Here is a 9,914-nt window from a genome sequence, read left to right on the forward strand (position 1 = left end):
CCAGCTGCCTCTCTGCCTCCCTCCAGAATCTCCCCACACCATGAGTTTCTTTTCAGCATTTTAATATGAAACATCACATGTGTGAGAAATGATGAATTTGACAGTGAGCAGCTATATACCCATCCCTAGATTCGGCCATGAATATTTATTATACTTAGGTTATCACAGATCTACCCATTTATTTGTCCCTCTACCCATCCTTCAATCACTGCCCAGACTTCCTCTCTCTAGAACTCCAAGAGGGCAGACAGAGATTCTAGAAGCCCTCAAAGTTCTAGAAAACGCACATGTGTGCAGAAACCCCGCTCCATCCCTGCGCCTCTATTCACGGGTGTCCTCCTCTTATCCTCCGTATTCCTCCTAAAGCCTGCGGGGTTGCTTCCTCCTTCCCCCTTCAGTGCTGCCCCTCATGGTTCCCCGTCATCCTGGGGAGGAAGCTGAGCTCTGCTCCCCACTCCAGGCAGCAGAGCCTGTGACCTTGGTGCTGGCCACCACATTACTGTCAGGGCCCCAAAGGGCTGCAGCCCAGATGGGGGCCGGGAGGGCCTCTGTGCCTTTCAATGGCACCGTTTTTATTTTCTTCTGGAGACATAAGAGCTTCCACTGCCCTCAGTGCCTGTCTCTCTGCCCGTCCTCAGGTGGAAGAACATGGGTTTGCATCTTGCCACTGGCGCACACTCCGTGTTTGACCTTGAGCAAGCTGGGTAGCCCGTTCAGCGATTCAACCAAGTCCCCGCACTGCCTCGTGTTCGCTGCGTAATCTTGTGCAAGGCACTTGACCTCCTGTGTGTCAGTTTCCTTATCGAGAACATGGAGATCATCGTTATTCATCTGCTTGATGGGGTTGTTGTGGAGATTAAATAAAGTAAAATATGTGAAGTGCTTGGAGCAGTGCCTGGCACGCTGCGCGGCCTGCCTCCGGCTCGGCGCAGTTGTGAATTCCTGTCATCTTACAACCGCCTGGCGGGTCCTGCTCCCGGAGGGGGCCACTAGGCACAGAAAACCAGTAACTTGTCAGAGATGCTGGAGACCTTTCCGCGTGATGGAAACGTTCTAAAACCTGGCTGTCCAGTGTGCGTGGCGACCGAGAACTTGAGAGTGTGCTAGGCAGCGTCTGCCCCCACAATGACTCCGCCACCCCCAAAGACGTCCACATCCTCATCCCTGGAACCTAGGGCTGTGCTTCAGTGCATGGCAAAGGGATTTATAAACATGATTAAGTTAGGGGTCTTTTGGTATCTGGATGGGTCCTTACGAAAAGGAGCCAGAGGCCCTCGCTGGTTTGACTCAGTGGATAGAGCGTCGGCCTACAGACTGAAGGGTCCCAGGTTCGATTCCAGTCAAGGGCACATGCCCGGGTTGCGGGCTCGATCCCCAATGGGGGGCGTGCAGGAGGCAGCTGATCAATGAGTCTCATCGTTGATGTTTCTATCTCTCTCTCCCTCTCCCTTCCTCTCTGAAATCAATAAAAATATATTGGGAAAAAAAAAGCCAGAGGAGTCAGAGCCAAGGAATGGAGGTGACCTCTATATACTGGAAAAGTCAAGGAATGGATTCTCCCCTAGAGCTCCCACAAGGGCTGCAGCCCTGCCCAGACCTGGAGTGTAGCCCAGTGACACCCATTCCAAGTTTCTGTCCCCAGAACTGAGATAATAAACTTGTGTGACTTTAAGCCACTAAGTTTGTGGTTATTTGAACAGTAACAATAGAAAGGTACTATACTGAGGAACTAAATGTTTATTTTATTTAAGTTTATTAATTAAAAAATATTTTTATTGATTTCAGAGAGGAAAGGAGAGGAAGAGAGAGATAGAAACATCAATGATGAGAATCATCGATTGGCTGCCTCCTGCACGCTCCCTACTGGGGATCGAGCCTGCAACCTGGGCATGTGCTCTGACCGGGAATTGAACCATAACCTCCTGGTTCATAGGTTGATGCTCAACCACTGAGCTACGCAGGCTGGACTAACCTTATTAATTTAAATGAAGATGTCAATAGCTACATTGGGACAAGTGGCTACCATGTTGGAGTGTGCAGTTCTGGGGAGCAAATGGTAATCAGGAGAGTTTCAAAATATTTTGCTGATTGAGGTAGGAGAAAAAGCAGTTCAGTGCACAGGATTCCATCTTTACTCCTATCTGTCCATTCATACATCTGCCTGGTTCGGTGGACATCAGAGTGATAATGAGTGGTGGGATTACGAATGCTGCTTTTCTTCATGGTTCATTCTTGGTACGTTTTTTGTTTCTGGGAATTTGTCCATTTCATTTGGGTTATCCAATTTGTTGGCATACTATTGTTCATATTTTATTCCTCGTTCCTTTTCTCTAAAATTGGTAGGATTTACCCCTCTTTCATTTCTGATTTTAGTAATTTGAACCTTCTCTCTTTTTTTCTCAGCCAATGTAGCTAAATGCTTGGTCAATTTTATTGATCTTTTCAAAGAGCCAACTTTTGGTTTTGCTGATTTTCTCTATTGCTTTTCTATTCTCTATTTTATTTATCATGGCTCCAATTTTTACTATTCTTTTTCTTCTGCTAGCTTTTCACTTAGTTTGTTCTTTTTTTGGGGTTAGTTAGTTTCTTATGTTGTAAGGTGAGATTGTTGATTTGAGGTCTTTTTTGATGTAAATGTTTCAGTTATAAATTTCCCTCTGGGCACTGCTTTTGCTGCATTCCATCAGTTTCAGATTGTTGTGTTTTTATTTTCATTTGTCTCTATTTTCTAATTTCACCTGTGATTTCTTTTTTCATCCATTGGTTGTTTGGGGGTCTATTTTGAATTTTCACATATTTTTGAATTTCCCAGTTTTCCTTCTGGTATTGATTTTTACATTTTATTCGTGTATCATTTTTTCCCCCCTGATTTCCTCTGGTCCTTTCTGTTTTCCTTTAGCTTTTTGGAGCATACTAAAAGGCAAATTTTAAAAATGCTTTTGTTCATTAAGTCAGGTGCCTGTGTTTCCTAAGGGATGAATCCTGGAGATACATTTTGTTTTTTTCAATGGACCATGTTTTTCTGTTTCTTTGTACGTTTTATTTTATTTTTAGTTGAAGACTGGACATTTGGAAAATAGTCACCTCTCCCAGTGCTTTCAGATGGCTCTCTCTACTGACAAGCTGGACGTACTTGAGTCTGGCAATCAACCTAAGGCGGGTGCTCCAAATGTTCATGAATGTTTTCTGAGCACGTGCCTTGCCTGGACCTGAACTGGCTTTTCCAGTTCCCCTGTGCACAGGGTCGGCAGGCCTGCCTGTTCTTCCTGGGTCCTCTCTCCTGCTTCACTCAACCTTCTCTCCGCTCGGTCACCTGTTCATGCCCCAGGCAAATGGCCGCTGGTTGGCATTCTCTTGGCAGGCATAAGTGGGTGCTAATGAATGGAAGAATATGCTGTCCTTACACCCGATAAGGACCTAATTGACCCCACCTCCTCTCTCTCCACCGTATTTCTTTTCAAGTGCAACAATCTGCACAGGCAAGACAGAGACCCCAGTTTAGACCCTCGTTTAGAAGGTACACTTGACCAAGACCTCACAGAATGCTTAGATGCTATCTCAAGGTGCAAAGTTCGCACGTGGTGTCGTGATTGAAAATATGTATTTAAACAATGCTTTGAGGCATTTGACATGGGTACTACACAAGCAGATTAGCTCAAAGGGCTGAGATGTCCATCTGTTTGCCTGTCCACATGTCCTTCCATCCATCCACCCTTCCAGTCGGCATTTATTTAATGCCTACTCTTTGCCTGGCCCCGTGATGGACTGTTGTCCTCACAATGCTAGAAGGTGAGCCCTATTTTATGGATGAGCAAATGGGCTCAAGGGATTAAAATAATGTGCTCAAGGTTCTAGAACTCAGAGATGAAAAGCAAACTCTTAACTTTAAGACCACACAGTTAACAGTGCTGCCCTGAAGAAGTCCACTGTCTAGTGCAGTGATTCTTATAAATTTGTGAAAAATTTTGATAGTTTCTGTTAGCTGGATGCTTTTGCTAAAAGCCCTTGGGTGACGAAATGATGCGGATAATTACTTCAGCAGACATGGCCTCAGAAGGTGGTGTGTCCTACTTAGTAGTGAGTACCCAAGGCCTTCTCCTTGTGCATGGTGGCGATTACCCAAGGCCTTTGCCTTGGGCACAGCGGGCTACTTCCTGGGCATCTTCGTTGTATTTGCTCTCTCTGATTTCCCCACATTTTAAGATAGTCCTCAGACCCCCAGCATTTCCCTGCCTCGGGGAATTTTGCAGGAGAGTCACAAACCCAAACTGCTGGAAGTCTGTGGTTCCTCCTGTATTCTGTAAACAGGCTGTGTGTGTGCAGGAGGAGGGAGACGGGGAGAGGAAGGGTCAAAAGAGGACAAGAGAAAGTTGACTCCTAGCCTGGGGAGTGGTCTCAGGTCAGTGAGTTGCTGAAAGATGTGGGATCCACTCCTACTTCATGGCAGTCCTGGGAGATGGGCAGACCTCAGGGGTGGCCTCTTGGGGCTCCCTGGGGGTTGGTTTTGTGTGACTCTCTGGGACAGGGCACCATCCTGGGTGGCAGCCAGGAAGGGGACATCTCAGAGGTGACCAACCCAGCAGAATGCTGTCAGAAGGTAGTTGATTATAAACAATGCATGTGAAATTCATACCAGAGTTTTCTTTGCAAAACGCTCAGAATGAAGGATTTTCCTACTTCTCCTTTGCTTCCTAAATCAAAACCACATTTCTCAGGGCGGCTTCCAGGTCCTCCCTGCTTCTGAGCCAGTCTTCATTTCCAGTGGAGCCGCTGTCCTCAGCACTTCCGACCCCCTGCTCCAGCCACTGGGATTGTTGGCAGATCCCCCTGCATGCTCTCCTGCCTCCACGCCTTTGCACATGCTGTTCCCTCAGCCTGCAAGCTCTTCTATATTCTCTGGGAGGCTCATCTTTCAAGGTCAGAGAGGAGTCTTCCCAGATCCTCCTCCCCTAACACACAGACACACACACACACACACACACACACACACACACTTCCATGTGTGCTTGGTGGTATTTGATCAAAAGTAGGGACCCGTCTCCCCAGTTGGTGGTAAGCATCCTGAGAGAGGTCTTGTGCTGGGTCTGATTCATCTCTTATTCCCCAGGACCTAGCACAGTGCCCGGCACAGAAGGGAGCAGGCAAAGGTGTGTGGAATGAATGTCAGGCATGAGCGAAGCCCTGGAGGATTCGAGGAGCCCGGGGAGGTGGAGAGGACAGCCATGCCTCACGCCCAGTGCCGGCTGCCCATGGCCAGCTCTGATCCAAGCCCTCCTGCGACCACACAGAGGAAGAATCCCGTATCAGAGAGCGCCACCTGGCTGGAGTCACACCGGCTGGAAAAGTATGTGACCATCTTGGGTTTGATAACTATTTGTGTTCCGTGTATTCTTTTATGTCATGCCCTTTACTGATTTTTGTGGTTCTCCTAACCTTGAGACTTTTAAGCAAAGAAACGGGCACTAACAAAGCCACCACTAGGTGTTGGGTTCAGGTTATTTCACGGCGCTGTGGGTTGGTACCATTGCCCCCTTTTTACAGATGTGTAGCCCGGGCTCAGAGAGGTTAAGTAACTTTCTCATGTTCTCACATGAGAACGGGGTCGGATGCAAACTCTGGGCTGCCTTATCCATCAGGCGCCCGTGTCAACGTCCCAGCAGGAACAGGCCCTCCATTGAGATAATAGGTGGGTGTTTATTTACAAAGACATTAATCACAGAGCTGTGGCTGGGTATAGGCTGGGAGCACACAGCGGTGGGCAGGGGAGAGAGGCACAGACACCCGAAAGGAGGGGTTGTTGTGAGGCCCAGGCCTCCCTCTCTGGGGCTCAGCCAGCCCCAGGCAACCTCCTGCAGTCCCTCTCTGACAGGGGCTCCTGTCAGCCAGGCCTGGGGTCCACGGGAGTCCGCCTCCAGGGCAGAGGGTAGGTGGAGCAGGAGGAAGTGGGCCTGGAAGGGCAAACAAGACATATGCCCAACAGAAGCATCTCACACAGGTGGGCAGGGACAATGGGCCATGTGCCAACCAGGCCCCTGGCACCCAGGGGACAGTCTTGAAAAAAAATTAAATTTATTGGGGTGACATTGGTTAATAGGATTATATAGGTTTCAGGCGTACAATTCTCTAATCCATCATCTGTGTACTGGTGGTGTGTTCACCACTCCAAGTCAGATCTCCTTCTGTCCCCCTATGGCTGACCCCCTTTTTCCTCTTCATCCTCTCCCACCCCCTTTCCCTCTGGTAACCACCACACTGTTGTCTGTGTTTCGGAGCTTTTGTTTGTCTTGTTTGTTCATGTTTTGCTCTCTGTTTTCTATCCCACGTAGAAGCGGAATCATATGGTTCTTGACTCTTTCCATCTGACTACTTCGTTTAGCTGGATTCTCTCAAGATCCACCCGCGTCGTCGCAGATGGCAGTCTTTTGTCTCTTATATGGCTGAGTAGGTCCCATTGCCTGCGTGTGCCACACCTTTATCCAGCCCCCCATCGAGGGACCCTTGAGTTTTCCCATGTCTTGGCTATAGTGAATAATGCAGCAGTGAACATTCTTACAAATCCCTATGACCTTGGGCCTTTAACTGGAGGTCACAGTCCCACCCTGCAGGGCGTCCCCTCTGCCCACACCTCCACAGCTCCTCCTAGTGGCGGAGTCGGTCCCAAACTGAAAGATGGAGACCGAGGGCCCTCATTTAAAACAGTCACCAGGGAGGGTGTCCGAAGGCCCTTGTGGGTTGCAACTTCCTGCAGCATCCCATTTCCCTTGGAGTGAGGAGAGCAGTGGGCAGCCGGCCAAGCTTGGCCTTCTCTGCTCCTGCTTCCCCCCACCCCTCCCATTTGAGAAGAGAAAGACAGCTCTGTCTTTCCATCAATTTCTCTCCCACTTGCTTCCCTCACCTTTCCTCCTTCTTAATCTACCCGAGGCTCCTAAAAGGATTAATTAGAAAGATGTGAGCAGGGGTTGGAACGTTATGGAACGTTAGAAAACAATCGTCACTTTCCTATCTGACCTCTCTCACCAGCTGCAGAATTAACAAATTGAATGTCCTCAGCAGACAGGAGTGGCACATGATACGAGTTCATTACCAGCCCGGCCAGGGCCTCTGTGAGAAGCCCGTTTAAACAACTCTTGCTGATTAAATTCCTCCCGGGCACTCCCGCCAGACACTGTTAGAAAATACTCACATCCAATAGCTTTTTAATTTTTTTTTAAACATGTGCCAATTCTTGGCCTGCTATCTGCAGGTGCTGGCAAGCCTCACGCTGGCCTCACTGTCTACGCTCTTATCCACTCGGCGCCTGCCTGGGGGCTCACGTCGGCAGGAATAGGGCCCTGGGCTCTGGTCTGGGCTGTCAAAAGCTCTCCAGCCACCCTCCAGGCTGGCCTTCCCTGCCCCCAGCCCCGGCCCGCACGTCTCACCTTCTGAAGCTCACAGCTCTCTCCAGTGTTTCAAGGTGACAACACGGCCCGGGTGACCTCCAAGAAGTGGGACCCAGAGGGTGAGGCGCGCATTCGTGCCTGGGCTGGTGCCAGCTGCGTCCCAGCCAGGGTGTGCTTCAGCCCTGAGCCGGGCAGGGACATGTGATGGCCTCGTCGGGACGGGAAAAGGGGAGGGCAGTGAGACCCTGCATGTGCCAGGGCTTGGTGTTTGCTCAGCGGCCCCTTTAAAGGAAGTCTCAGAGCCCCCTGTTTATGCCCCCACTCCCGCTGTCCCCATTATGCACACGGTTGCTTGTTTGATCCTTAACGAAAGCTGATGAGTTCTTAGGCTAATAGAAGCCAAGGAATATCGAAAAGTGAGGGTGTGAGGTGGGTGGGAAGAGATCAGTCAAAGACCTTTTATGCACATATGCGTAACCCACGGACACAGACAATAGGGGGCTCTACTTTCCATTTGAACACTTTCTTGGTTCATTGACCTCTTCGTTGTACCTCTGGTATTTTGCAGTTCTATCCGTCGGCCGGTGATTCCTGTGATAGAGGGGTATAGGATGTTCTACAACTTTCATCTTGCACCTGGATCACTATCCTGATCAAGAACAAACATCCGCACTCAATTTATAGTGGACTGCCTAGTCACTATCTTGATTCCCAGAACTAGAATATTAAGGACTGTTTGGTTATCTAGCAATTTATCAATAAACATGTATTGACATCAGTGGGGCAAGCGCTGGGCCAGGGACTCATGCTGCAGATCTCATCTATGTCTCACTTTCAACACACCTGGTCTCATCCTGTCCTCACGACTGCCCCCACCTTCCTACGTGCTGCGCTCCCACCAGGGAACAGCACGGACCACGCAGAGCTGCCGTGTCCGGAAACTCATTCTCAGAGGCCTCTCCCTGGCGTGGAAGATGTCACTCTGCCCAGGGAGAGTGTGACCCCGCTGCTCTCCCCCATGCGGAGAACACCCTGAAGGACAGCCCCTTCGCCATAAACCCGGGTTGGCCCAAGACCCAGCCTTCAGCTTTACAAGAACCACCTTGTGGGATTTCTCATCTTTCCAATGTCGCCTTGGCCAGCAGTGCCCTGAGACCAGCCTTCCAGGCCTGTTTTAGCACTTCTGCCTCCAGCTTCTGCGGCAGCAATAATGGCTAGAGCGTGAGATGCTATTAGTGCTTCGCCCGCACACCTAGGCTTCTTGGGAATGGCCGTGTTAGTGCTGTTTCAGTTGCACATGAAGACGAGGTGACAGCGCGTCTCCCAGTTTCCCTTTTCTGCACGGAGGCCCCCAAGTCCACGTTTTGCTCTCACAAGAACGCCAAGCACCTGGGAGATGAGGAAAAGAATCAGGAATGCGGGCTTTCTCATTTATCCTCTGAAAACATCTTTTAACTTCAACTTTATTGTGTGAGACAATTTTATGAGTTCCTTTAAGAAACTCCCAGTCTAGACAAATAAACAGATACATTATAATGCCATGTCCTGCCATCAATAGTTGCCTATATGCTTGACAAATGGCCATTCTACCTTCTTTCTGGCTCATAGAACTTCAATTTCATCCCCATTTAGCCGGCTCTTCCATGGTGGACCAGTTAGGATGCGTCTGAATGAGTCACTGGGAGTCTGATGCCCTTTTTTCGAGGGATCCGCCCTAGGGACATATATGTGACTCCGTTTTGGCCAGTAAGACTTCTGGAGAAGTCTCTCAACCTCTACAAAGGGCCGTTTCTCCCTGATGGAAGGTATTGCCAGGTTATGCCTTTGTTTCCACTTTATTCTTCTTTCTTGGGATGTTGTTGTGTGATTATATGAGGCTTCAAATTGGAGGAGCCATGTCATGACTCAGAGGAGAGCTATAGTCAATACCTGTGGGTGGCAAAGTAGAGACATTGGTGCTTGGGTCCCTGGTGGTGTCATGGAGCCACCAAGGCAAACCTGGGATCATCTGTCACCTATTTCCTTTAAGGAAATAAACCTCCTGCAGGTTAAGCCACAGTTAGTTGAATTTATTTTTGCTCCTAGCAGCCCAAAGCATTCCTAGATGTTAAAATGAGGAAAGGGCTATAACAAGAGATGTGCTACTAAACCCTTGGGGAGGAAGGCTGCACAGAGGGAGCGACATGGAGCTGGGTCTTGAAGGACAAGTGGAGTTCATCAGGTGGAGGAAATGGGGGAAAGCCTTCCTGGCAGAGGCATGGGCTGGAACCATGGACCTGAGGTGCAGAAAGGCGTGTGTCCTTGGACATGGTGAGAAGTTCAGTGGGGTTGGTATAGACTTTGAGGGGGAAGTGATGAGAAAGTCAAGGCTAATGAGTGTAAAAGCTTGCTTCACTCTCAGGTGACAGTCCTGAGGGGAGTGGTCCGGATGGTCAGGGGGGTCAGGCTCTGGGGGGTCCTTCAGGGACCAGGGTCCTTGCCTCTGAGGGCCTGTCATCCCCCAGGTGTTGGTCTTGTGTGCAGGATCCAGGGACT

The 9,914-nt window shown here is 49.4% G+C and overlaps 1 long non-coding RNA gene across 1 annotated transcript; it reads left to right on the plus strand.

Annotated features, from left to right (window-relative positions):
- Window positions 1-5,114: 5,114 nt before the first annotated feature.
- LOC107182058 lies at window positions 5,115-8,912 on the plus strand. Its single transcript, XR_001512778.1, has 2 exons — window positions 5,115-5,344; window positions 7,948-8,912. It is a non-coding gene; the product is annotated as an uncharacterized LOC107182058 (long non-coding RNA).
- Window positions 8,913-9,914: the final 1,002 nt, after the last annotated feature.

Source organism: Myotis davidii, unplaced genomic scaffold (assembly GCF_000327345.1).
Source record: "Myotis davidii unplaced genomic scaffold, ASM32734v1 scaffold573, whole genome shotgun sequence".
NCBI classification, from domain to species: domain Eukaryota; kingdom Metazoa; phylum Chordata; class Mammalia; order Chiroptera; family Vespertilionidae; genus Myotis; species Myotis davidii.